Below are 12297 nucleotides of genomic sequence, written 5' to 3'. Positions count from 1 at the left end.
TCTAAAAGGCACCCCAAGTGGAGAATTGAGGAGACAGCTGTTCAACAATCCAGATTGTACCTGGATAATGTCACAATACTCCCCTTCAACAACAAGTATTAAGATTCAAGATCTTGCATTCCTGTTCAGACATGTTTGTGCACCTGTTAGTCAACATATTTCTGAGGAAATGTAGGTGTTAAGGGAAGCACTAGGCTTACTGGTGCTATTCATCAAAATCTCTTTATTCCTACTAAACGTAACTATAGCTGTGCAAACAGATTTGTTTTGTTGATAGTTCTGGAAAATTTAAAAAAAACAGTTTGAGGTCAACCTAAGAATTTTGGGGAGATTTTTGGCAAATTAAAAAAGTTGAAAAGTTACATTTTAGTCAAATGAAATAGGTCAAAGTGTTTCATTCAGCACAATCCAAAACTAAATTGAGTACGTTGTTTTTAAACACTTCATTTTTTAAAAATAAAATTGAATAGTCAATTTTGAGAATAAGATGCTGTTCACTTCACTGGGAAAGGTAATTCAGACTGGAGTTTCTCAGCTGACTTCATTTCTAAATCCAAGAACAATTTTTAACCTCAGGCTCTCTTCATACCTACACAATAAAGAAGCAGAGCAAAATTATTGGATTTGATTATTTTTCATAAATGCAATACTAAGATAAATATGTTTCCTTTTGTGTACATATTTGAGTGACGATGAAAATACCTGGACTGAGGCAAAAATGTATATAATTTCTAAGCTTTTACAGAATGCACACACTCCCAATAGATCACACATAATATATTATGGCTGCAATCAACTTACATAACCAGCTAGGAAAATTCCACGTCTGCTGGCGATCGAGCATACATGTATATCCTGCACATTCCTCTATCCAAGTCTGGAACTGGCATCCTCTGATCCATAGGCATTTATCTTACCAGCTAAGTTAAAATGGACCTTCTCTAACCTAAGCCCTGATTTAGCAAAGCACATGCTTAAATTTAAAAAAAGTGTACTTACATGCTTTGTTGAACTGAGCCCCTAGTCAGACGTGCATCAAGCTTTGGTCAGCAGGAAATCTCTTCCTGCACAGTTGACATATACAGTTCATGATAATATTTGGGAGAATGTCAAGAGCGACATATTATTGATAATAATTTGATTGAACAGCCAAACTGGATGATTCAAAGTTTCTACTAGGCATGTTACTTTAATGCTATAGCAGGATGCAGCAATGTAGTTAAATGGACGCTAACAAGATTTTTGACCTCAGATTTGAGGATTGTCATAATATGATGGGTGAAAGAATCTATGAGGGTAAATATCTAGTGTATTTCTGCCTCTCTCAAAACTTCTCATACCATTCACCTATAATCTAAATACCAGCTAGAAGGTAAATGGAGAACATTGGTAGAACTTCTCTCATGCATGTTTTTTGTTGAATATACTGAGTTTATTTGTGTACTTATTATGATGACATCAATGCCTTTAGGAGAGACAGATCATGTATTTAACTGGACTTTGCCTGTGTTTGTTCAATTCTGCTGCAATTCATATAACAGGAATCTAAGACAGAATACTGAAAATACATTAAGCTTAACACAGAGAGCTTCCACAAAAGTCTAATGGAGGTTTCAATTTATAGGAACGCATGGTCTGGCCAAAGACAGGCCTGGAATGAGAATTATGTTGATCAGTGTCTTTCAATCACAACACACTAAATTTAATCTCAGATCCCATGAAACATCTGCAACATCCCATCCTATTTATAATCTCTCCCCATTTTCTCTGGGACTGACTAATGCAGAGCAGCCCCCACCTCTAACTGAAGCGTATTCACTGAGAATGAATTTGATATCCTTTGGCTAATTTCAGTTTGTAGCCTACTGACATTTGATCCAACTGATATATCACTGCTTCAGCCTAAAAGGTCTGGACCTGATCCTGTCAAGTGCTGATCCTGTGAAGCATCCTCCACTCCAAGTTAAATCAAAATCCAGCACTATGCATGATCAGGCCATATGGACTGATGCAATTCACACGGAAGTCAATAGAAGTTCTCCCCCCCCCACTACCTCAGTAGGAGTTGAGTCATGCCCTATATGAGGTTCAACAGAGATGGGATGAGATCTCAACACAACTGTATTTATGTTGAGAAAACTGTACCTTTCAGACTTTAAATTGAGCTAATATTAGTCTTTCATCCACTAGCTGTATTTAATACCCTCAGATTTGAGTCTATGTTTACACTGCATCTGGGAGCATGTGTCCTAAATTGCAAAGACAGACAGGCTAGCTGTGCGTGAGCTAGCACACTAAAAATAGCAGTGTATCTTGGGGTTCCCCCTGGGTACATGCTCAGGCAACTAGCCAGAGCTGCCCACCTACTACCCCCAGCTGCACTGCTATTTTTAGTTGCTAGCTAGAGCTGAATTAGCAGATTGCTTCCCGGAGTGGGAAGCAGTGTCCCAGCTGCAGCATTGATGTACCCTTATTGAAGAACATTGATGGGTCATTTATGAAATTGTGTGGTTGTGAAATCTTTTCCAAGTGATGTGGCACCTTTAAAAAGCAAAAAGCAAAAAGCAAAAAAAAAAAAAAAAAAGGCTAACAGCTATCACAGTTCCCTCCTAAGAGTACGGGGAAATATGGGTATCAGTATGTAGAAACTACTGCTAAATAAAGACTTTAAATAATGACCCCTTGAGGTGTGTATGTAATATAGGACTTTTTGTGCAAGGTATTATGCTGAATATTTCTAATCTAACACTTTTTTGTTTTCTGGCAAAACCTAATTTTTGCATTTCCCTTTTGGTCTATTATATATATATATATATATATATATATATATTTTCAAAGATCATCACCAACCTCTCCTCCTCTTCCCTCCCCCCCGACCCCCAACTATATATTTATATTTTAAATCTGTTCTTTGACTGACTTACAGTTCTTTGGAAACACATATAGCCAAAGCTTTCTTTCCAGTACACGCTGTGGAGCAGAAGAGAAACATCTTTCAAGTTTAGCCTCAGGGACTGTCATCTACTTAAGGCTGCCTAGTGTGAAAAAGTCCTGAGCAAGCAAGGCAAAATAGACTGGTTTTAATCTCCAAGACACCTTTAAAGCTACATAAAAAGATTCTGGCTTTTATGAGCTTTTTAATACTATATCTATATTGATCTTATGTAATAATAAGATTCCCAAACCTGTTTTCCCTGAGATGGTATGGAAGTGCTTCAGAGTTACTTACAAGTTATTTGAAGATTCTTTCACTAGGTCTGACTATGCCAAATTGAACTGCATGTTCAATTTTTCCCCCCAGCTCACAGCTTTTTATGTCCTCCAGAAATAGCCACAAAGGAAATCTAATTTATTTTCCTTGAGTACAAAGGGCCAAATTCAATAAAATTTCTCTCCAGTGTCTTTGTCACAAACATTGGATAAGAATAGGAAAAAAAAGATATGAACGTCTCTATTGGCATCATTTCCATTAACATTGGAAATCTAGTTAATTTTCAGATGGCTTGCACTTGGATAATTCCAGCTTTACATTTTCAGGAGAGGTTAATGGGGACTGCTATTCCATAAGAAGGGTAGGTTTAGAGTTGCTGGCAGGTAGGCCAATGCCAGGACACAAGACTGAAGTAGGTTCAACCTTGCATCTCTTTTTTGGTAAAATACCCTCCTACCCTGTTATGACCCCGACTCTGATTCCCCTCTTCCTGCTGCATGACATATCCCTCAAGCTACTGATCAGCAAGAAAGCGGGATTTAATGGCGGTCAGGGGAGAATAAGAAAAATCTGTTTTGGTGCAGGCAGCGGCAGAAACTGGAGAGACAGGGATTACAGAAAAGAGGTGTTTTAGGATTCACTTGGGTGTGTCCTTTTTTCTGGTTCTTCATGGGACAGCTAAGCGAGGGCAGGGGAGATGAAAAATGTCACGGGGAAGAGACAAGTGCTAGGAAGGGAGGTGTGCCTCTTTTCAGAATGTACTCTTTTTCAGTGCGTCGGCACAGACTAGAGTTCTAAGGTCTAGGGCTAAATTAAATTAGGACATTCTCCAAACTTCTAGGCCTCAGAAAGCCTTCAATATATTTTACACACACACAGTTTAATATTTAGCTAATTATGATGACCAGGAAAAAAAAAAAAGAGCTGACATCATACAGCATTCAAATCTCCCACTGAAGTCAGTTAGTGTTTTGCCTGAGTAAAAAAAAAACATTTAGGGCTAGAACTATCAAAAATTTTCTTCCTGTTGAGAAATATGAGTAATTTTCCACTGAATGCATCCGATGAAGTGAGCTCTAGCTCACGAAAGCTTATGCTCAAATAAATTTTTTAGTCTGTATTCACAAAAAGAAAAGGAGTACTTGTGGCACCTTAGAGACTAACACGGCTGCTACTCTGAAACCAGTTAAGGAGTGTGTCTTTATAAGGTAAAACTCAGTTGCATGCCTCTTCTCTGAACCCTCTCCAATTTATCAACATCCTTCCTGAATTGCAGGCAGCAGAACTGGACACAGTATTCCAGCAGTGGTCATATCAGTGCCAGAGATAAAATAATCTTTTTATTCCAACTTTTGAGTCCCCTGTTTATTGATGAAGTGAGCTGTAGCTCACGAAAGCTTATGCTCAAATAAGCTTGTTAGTCTCTAAGGTGCCACAAGTCCTCCTTTTCTTTTCGCGAATACAGACTAACACGGCTGCTACTCTGAAACCTAACATCATACTAGGAGCTCATGTTCAGCTGATTATCCACCATGACTCCAAGTCAGTGTCCCCCATCCTCTAAATATGTCCTACATTCTTTGTTCCCAGGTGTATACACTTACATTTAGCCATATTAAAAGTAAATACTGTCTGCTTGCCCCCAGTTTACAAAGTGATCTAGATTGCTCTGAATCAGTGACCTGTCTTCTTCATTCTTTACCATTCTTACAATTTTGGGGTCATCCGCAAACTATCAGTTATTTTTTTATCTTTTCTTCCAAGTCATTGAGAAAGAAAAATAAATAGCATAGGGCCAAGTACCAACCTCTGCAGGATCCCACTGGAACAGATCTGCTCCATGAGGATTCCCCATTTACAGTTACATTTTCAGACCTATCAGTTAGCCAGTTTTTAATTCTTTCAGTCTGTGCCAGGTTAATTTTGTATTGTTCTAGTTCTTTTTAATCAAATGTCATGAGGCACCAAGTCAGATGCATTACAGAACTCTAAGTATATTACATCAGCGCTATTACTTTTATCACTAATCTTGTGATCTCAAAAAAAATAAAATAAAATATACTGATAGGGCGCTCACAGGGCCAGGCAGCCTAGCTTTTGTCCACTTACTTCTCTGATGGGGTGCCTGGTTCCTTATCTTAGGCCAGGAACCTTCTGACCTCCACTTGCATCTGGGCCTAAGCCCTTAAGGAGGTGTGGCCCAGGGCCCTGCAGGAAGCAATGCTGGCAGGATCCTCCATGCAGAGGGTTTAAGTCAACTGCCCTGAGCTACTTCCTAGCTATGTCCCTTCAGTTTGGGACATGGTCCCTACAGTCCAAAAAGTCTCTAGTGACTTGCCTGGAGTAACGCCCTTGTGGAACTTTTGCAGTGCCCTGCCATGGCCTCAAGTCCCTCTGGAAACAGTAGCAAGCTGACGACTCACCGGCGTGACACCCCCTGTCGGTCATCCTGGGAATTAGCTCTGCTGCCCCAGAGCACCCTCTGCATACCAGTGTCTCACCTGCCACTGGCCCCTGATGTCCCTCCTGGACCCCAGTGCCCCGCTACATCAGGGTTCTGCTCCCTGCAGTAACCCCACAGCTCTGGGTCTCCCCTCCCCTGGGAACCCCCAACCTTCTAGCCCCATCTGGTTTCAGTCTATAGCTACTGCCAGTCACTATCTAGCCCCCACTCACTGGGGCAGACTGCAGTGTACAAGCCATTCATCATTGGCAAAGTGGGGTTTGGACCTGCTGCCTTTGCCTAACCCCTGGGTTGCAGAGGCTGCAGCCCCAGTACCTGGTTTGGCCTTTGACAAGGCCTGTAGCCTGGGGAGTTACCAGGCAGGAGCTCCTCTCACCTTTCCCCAGCCCTGCTCGGTTGCCTGCACCCCCAGCTCCCAGGCAGCTAGGTCCATCTCTCTGAAGTTGGAGGGAGAATCCTGACCCAGTTCCTCCCTGAGCCCTTATAAGAGGGCCAGGTGAGGCCTGATTGGGGTGTGGCCCAGTTGTGGCTGCTTCCCCCCAGTCAGCCTAGCCTTTACTCGCAGCCCCAGCCCTCTCCCAGGGCTGGCTTTAACCCTTTCAGGGCCAGAGTGGGTGACCACCCCGCGACAGACAGATGTAAGATTGGAGGGATCTAGCCCCACAATGTCTTTATAGTCAAATAGTACAGTTCATTAACTACTGGGTGGTCCCCAGCAGTCTCTCTGTCAGAAACACAGTGCTTTTCCCCTTACAGCTATCCTGGCTGTCAGGCTTGTAGTGATGCTCCTCCACAAAGACAGGCATAGCTGCCTTTTTGCCAGTCAGTCCTGATATGAGCCAAATTCTCTCCATTTCTTCCCCTCCAGGCCTGGCCCTGGCTGTAGGTATAGCAGGGCAGGGCTAAGTGGGCCCAAGGGTTTCTAATTCTTTGTGCTGGTGTGAGTTTTCTCTGCTATCAAATTAGTTTTACAGAATCTATTTTCCATAGACCCGTGTTGATTTGTATTAATTACATTACCCTCCTTTAGTTCATTATTAATAGTCCCGTATCCCAGGACCAATCTCAGGCTGAGAGGCCTATAATTATCCAAGTCATCCCATTTACTCTTTTTTTAAAATTGGCACAATCTTAGCTTTTTTCCAAGCTTCTGGGACTTCCTCAGTTTTCCTAGAATTACAGAAAAATTAACATTAACTGTCCAGTGAGCTCCTCAATCAGCTCTTTTAAAATTCTTGGATGTGTTAGGGTACCATTAAAAGCAACCAAATATCAATGCCCTAAAATTGACAAACCACTCAAAAATTCCTAACTCCCCTCCCCAAATAGGGTATAACATATACTGAGTTATAACACTGACTTGTCAAATGGTAAAATTAAAAGCTTTGTTAGTTATCATTTAATGGTTTGTAATTATGAGTACAGATGAGGTAACACTTAGCCAAGGCTTTGCTGGCATAAGTGGTTTCACCAGTTCTTCTTTCACACAGAATTGCTGATCTACTTAAAATGATGTAGTGTTCATGGAAGAAAAGTAACAATGTGGTGTAAATGGAGGTTAAAAACACTTTTTTTCTGGGAAGACAGAGGGAAAGATGACATGACCAAGAAACTACAATATCAGCAGGAAAAATGCAAAAATGGGGTAATTGAAGCTTGTGCATGTGTAATGTATGAGTTATCTAACACCCAAAAGGTTGATGTGTTAAAAGCCAATTGGATAATAATTAAGTAATTTGTAATGCAGAAATGTATAAAAAGACCTAAGTGAACATAATGCAAGTTATCTGGGCCTGTTGATTTAAAAATGTCTAACTTCAGTAGTTTCTGTTTAACAACCTCCAGAGGCACTAATGGTAGTGGAAATGGAAACAGTGTTATTACCATATGATGAGACTGCATCATCTGTTTTTTCTCCAAATACAGAAAAAATAAATATATATATTGAACACTTCTTTTTCTGTATAATTATTGATAATTCCATCATTTCCACGTAGTAATGGACAAATACCTCTGTCAAGATTCTTCTTGTTCACATATATTTTAAAAAACAACAACTCCTTATTGTCCTTAACTCTGCTGGCCATAGATTTCTCATTGTGTCACTTGGCTTCTCTTATCAATTTACTATAATTCCTAACTTCCGATTTATATTCTTACTACCAGCTTCCCCTTTCTTCTGTTAGTTATACATTACTTTTTAAATCTGCCTTCTCTTTCCCTCTGAACGAGGCTGTTTTTTTTTAAATCAGCTCAACTTTCTTCCTCATTTGTGCCATTTTGGATATTCTGTAAGGTGTTCTTAAAAGATTCCAAATGATCATTCATATTTTCCTTTTTAAATTCTTTCTCCCAGCTGATTTGATTCATAATTATTTTCAGCTTTGTGAAATTGGCTCTATTAAAGTGTGTGTGTGTGTATAGATATATAAACTGGTATAGACTTTATTCTGCTTCCACATTCTGATTGTGATCAGGTCATGATCAGTTGTACCTAAACTACCATTTAGTGAACAGATAAAAAGGAACTCATTTATACAACCAGGTCAAAATCCCCCAAGACACTGAATTCTAGTTGCATTATTCACTACTTATTACCATATAAGTGTTTCACTTATAAGTGACTCAAAGCCCAAAGAAAAAAAAATAGTACATTAATCAATATTTCCTCTTAAGTGAGAAATTATTCAAAATCAGGGAGAACATATTTCAGCAACTATTATGCATTCCAGCTATATATACTCCCTTTCCCCTCATCTACAGTTTTCTTAGAATATATCAACAAAAAAAGAGATAACGTCATATTCCAAGGTGATGGATTTTTCTTGATCAACTTCCAAAGGGAACTGAGGTGAAGGAAGGAACAATGCCATCTATTCTTTCGAAAGGGAAAACTTCTATGAAAGGGCAAAGTTCTTCAGATCTTAATCATTACTCAGGGAAAGCTCACATTAACTTTGGTAGGAGTTTTACTTTATTAAGGACTGAGGATCAGATCATTTTGTACACATTTTGTACACCCTCAGGATCTGAACATAGAGGGGACTCTCCACGTATTGCTCTACTTTCCTTCTTGTAGACTGGGTGAAGTGGGAGGGGAGTGAGCCACCAACATGGCCCATTTTCCTCCCATCCTCCAAACACTGGAATTCATTCTGTGGGTCAACAATCTGTGCAAGAGAGGGAGTCAGAGACTGGATGGACTGAGACACATAACAGTCCTGTGGAGATTCTCTTCACAGAAAGATCTGGTTCCTTCAAATACTTAACATGGAATTTTAGTAGAAAATGGATCATATTATCCCTAAAACCACTGTCTTCTTTCTCCCACTGGTTCACTGTAGAACTCTTCTCTAGAAGATCTCCTAGTCCCCCTCCTGCCTGATTTCCTCCCACAGATTTAAAAAGCAGTACAGATGCCTGCCCCTTTTTTTCCCGATAGAACCACACAGTCCCGGAGCCAGAGGGCCACCAAGATCCTAAGCTGCTGTAGAGACAGTGTTTCCAGATTGATATCCCTGTCTCCTGTGCAGAGGCAGATTAAAATTTGGTGGGGCCATGAGCCACAGCAAGTTGGGGCCCCCTCCACACACCTTCCATCTGCAGTCCTGCCCTGTTCTGCCTGTGGCCCCGCCTACTGCCCCACCCTTTGCCAGGACTCCAGGGCCGCAGCAGGGAGTGAGAGCTCCCCCAGCCCTGAGGCCGGAGCAGGGAGCCAGAGCTCCTCCAGTTCTGGGGCTGCATGAGGTGTCCAGGTGCTGGGTCTTCCCCTGCTACTCCATGCTTCTGCAGGGGACCAGGGTCGGGGCACTAGGTCTTCCCTCGCCCTGCCAGCCTGGCATTGATGCTGGGGAGCAGAGTGGTGTTGGGGCCTGGGTCTTGCCATTCCCACCCAGCGCTTGGGCACAGACACTTGTCTGCTGGGGGCAGGGCACCCATTTTTCCAGCCCCCCAAATTGGCCAAATTCTGACCTTTAAAATACAAAGGGGTAGGTGAGATATTTCCTGCCAAAGGGATTTCTTGATACATAGCAAGGATTATCATGTAATTTCATTTTATATAAACAAAACACTTGAAAGATCCTGCTGCTAAAATATTTTCCAGTGTATATAGTCATTATAATTGGTGAGGACAGGACTTTGAGCTTTTTCCTTGTTATTGAAGACCCATCATTTTCCCCTCCAAGATCTTAATACAACCTTTAGTTGACTCCATCTTTGTTTCCAGTTTAAATAGCCAAGGGCCATAACCATCCAATATAGCTTCCAAAGCTTAGTCTTAACCACTGACAGACTGGAGAAAGTAGAGAAAGACACTGAATCTCTCCTTTGAGAGCCTCTGTCCCATAGGATATATGCAAAAATCTGAATGAATAGATATCTCTGGCTTCTCTTTGGTACACCTCTCTTCAGCGATTCTGGGACTACACATAGTGCACAGTGAATAAGACACATACAGGGACTGACCATTGCATTTTCACTTCCTTAAAAATAATGTAGTTACCTTTACCTGTAGTACCATAGAGAAGTTCAAGCTTCACTGTCATCTTGTTGCACATCCTGAGCACATATTTTAATAGTCAAATATCCCTGCTTAATTGTTTAAAATATATATATTTGGCCCTTAAGAAACCCCCCTACAAACCCTGTTGAGAAACCAACAGTAAAAGGGAGCATATAAAATCAACTCTTGACAGCATCAAGGTGGAAAGCAATCATGCAAAAATATAATATGTAATGACACACAAAATAAGAATATTCACTTTCCTTTCCAGTTACTGAAGTGCTATAAGTTCTTTTGGTTATTTTAGGTTGAAATTGATTCTTATTTGAAGTGCAATTACTTTTCATGCATTTAGATGAAAAATGTTTTGGTAAAAGTTCATGGCTGATGAAAGATATTGTGTTAGGGAATCATGAGAAAATACAGCTTTGTAAGTGTCCTTGGGCTAAAATACTGCCTACGGTTAGACTAGAACTCCAGAGAAGGAAGCTTAGCCAACCAACAACATAAACATCTACCCATATACATACTGTATTTTTAGATAAGAACTTGCAATATAAACAAAGAATATTGTTTGCAAAACAGAATATGCCTGAACTGTTCAGGCTCACTGGATTGCCAAAGGCATTGGAAACCAGAGCTATTTAAATTCACAGAAGAAAGCCAGGATACCCAATAACATTAATACAGTCTATTTGTTATTACTGTCTGTGTGGTGCACTTTCTCACTTGATAGTCTCATCTGGACAGATGATTGCCACAGGCTACTGTTCTCTACAGTGGATTTATATTTCTCACAAATATATACAATATAAAAACTAAACATAATTAAAAATATGTATGAGAAAAGTTTGTTGATCAGCAGGTGTTATTATGGTGGTTATGGGGAAATTCCTTCTTTTTTAAGCGAAACGGGGAAGTATAGTGCATTGTGCGCTGAGGAAATTAGCATTACGTAAACAAGCTTTCAACCAATGGCGAACCTTTTTCCTCCCAATTTTCTACTGTGCACATTTCTTCCATTTGTGAATCTCCTCTCCTCTATACACCGCATTCAATAATTGTTCTATTCAGCAAATCTTCGGTACTCTTACTTTTAGATTCTGGTGGAGGAAACTTACCATTTCCCAGTACTTTTTAAAGGGGTTTATGATGAAAGAATATGCTGCTGGTAAAGGTAGAGGTGCTGACTGATCCATGGCAGGGGGCAGATGGGTGGGGGAGGGAGAGAGAGAGAGAGAGAGAGAGAGAGAGAGAGAGAGAGAAATGGAACTCATGTTTATATAGAGATGGAACACAGAGTACATCACTCTCCAAACACTTTTAGTTTTACATGCCTCTGTGCTTTTCGGACGTAACTTTCATCATTTTTTCACCCAAGGTCAAAAGCTACTTTTCTCCAGGCTGACTCCTGGAGAAAACATTTACCCATGAAAATACACAAAAAAAGACAAAGCTATCATCCTGTTTTATCTTGGCTAAAATGGCCTTCTGTCAATTAGAGGGCATGCTATTGTTACTGATGTATGCTGTGGTGTCCAGAGTCACGAAGCAGCCCACCCAAGGCTTATTTTTGGAGTATAGAAAGTTCTAGTTCACAGGCAGGCACTCAGGAAGTTAGAGGCACAAAGAGATAAATTAAGTTCTCATCTCCTTCACACAGAAAACAAATATATATATATATATATATATATATAAAGTAGAAGATTAAAAGATAGAAATAACGAAAAAGGACATGAGAAGCCAAAGTTTGAGCATTAAAGCACATAGGACCTGCTCCTGCTCCCAGTAAAGTCCGTTGGAGTTTTGCCACTGGCTTCTATGGAACTTTAATAAAGGGACTGTCAGAACATTATATTACAGATTTCTATAGCTACTGCTTCATCATAGCAGTTAACTAGGGGCCAGATCCTTCAGGTCTTGCTCAAATGAGTAGTCCCATTGCTTTAAGATGTGATTATGTAGTTCATTATAGTGTCCAGATTTGAACATATTAGTTATCATAGCAGAGTGGCCATTTGTAATCTCTTTGCTTTCACCTTGCTGCAGAAAGTTAACCCTTGCAGGAATTAACGTTCTCACTAAAATTTGTACAGATCTGATCGTTTTTAGCATTAC

The 12297-nt window shown here is 40.4% G+C and overlaps 1 long non-coding RNA gene across 1 annotated transcript; it reads right to left on the bottom strand.

Annotated features, from left to right (window-relative positions):
- Positions 1–206: 206 nt before the first annotated feature.
- On the bottom strand, positions 207–6188 carry LOC122465819. Its single transcript, XR_006290901.1, has 4 exons — positions 6052–6188; positions 2925–3051; positions 1000–1064; positions 207–589 (listed from the first exon to the last, which is right to left on the bottom strand). It is a non-coding gene; the product is annotated as an uncharacterized LOC122465819 (long non-coding RNA).
- Between the last annotated feature and the right edge of the window lie 6109 nt (positions 6189–12297).

Source organism: Chelonia mydas, chromosome 1 (genome assembly GCF_015237465.2).
Source record: "Chelonia mydas isolate rCheMyd1 chromosome 1, rCheMyd1.pri.v2, whole genome shotgun sequence".
Lineage (NCBI taxonomy): Eukaryota > Metazoa > Chordata > Testudines > Cheloniidae > Chelonia > Chelonia mydas.
Note: the sequence above shows the minus strand (reverse complement) of the source record. Positions and strands in the feature narration are given on the sequence as shown.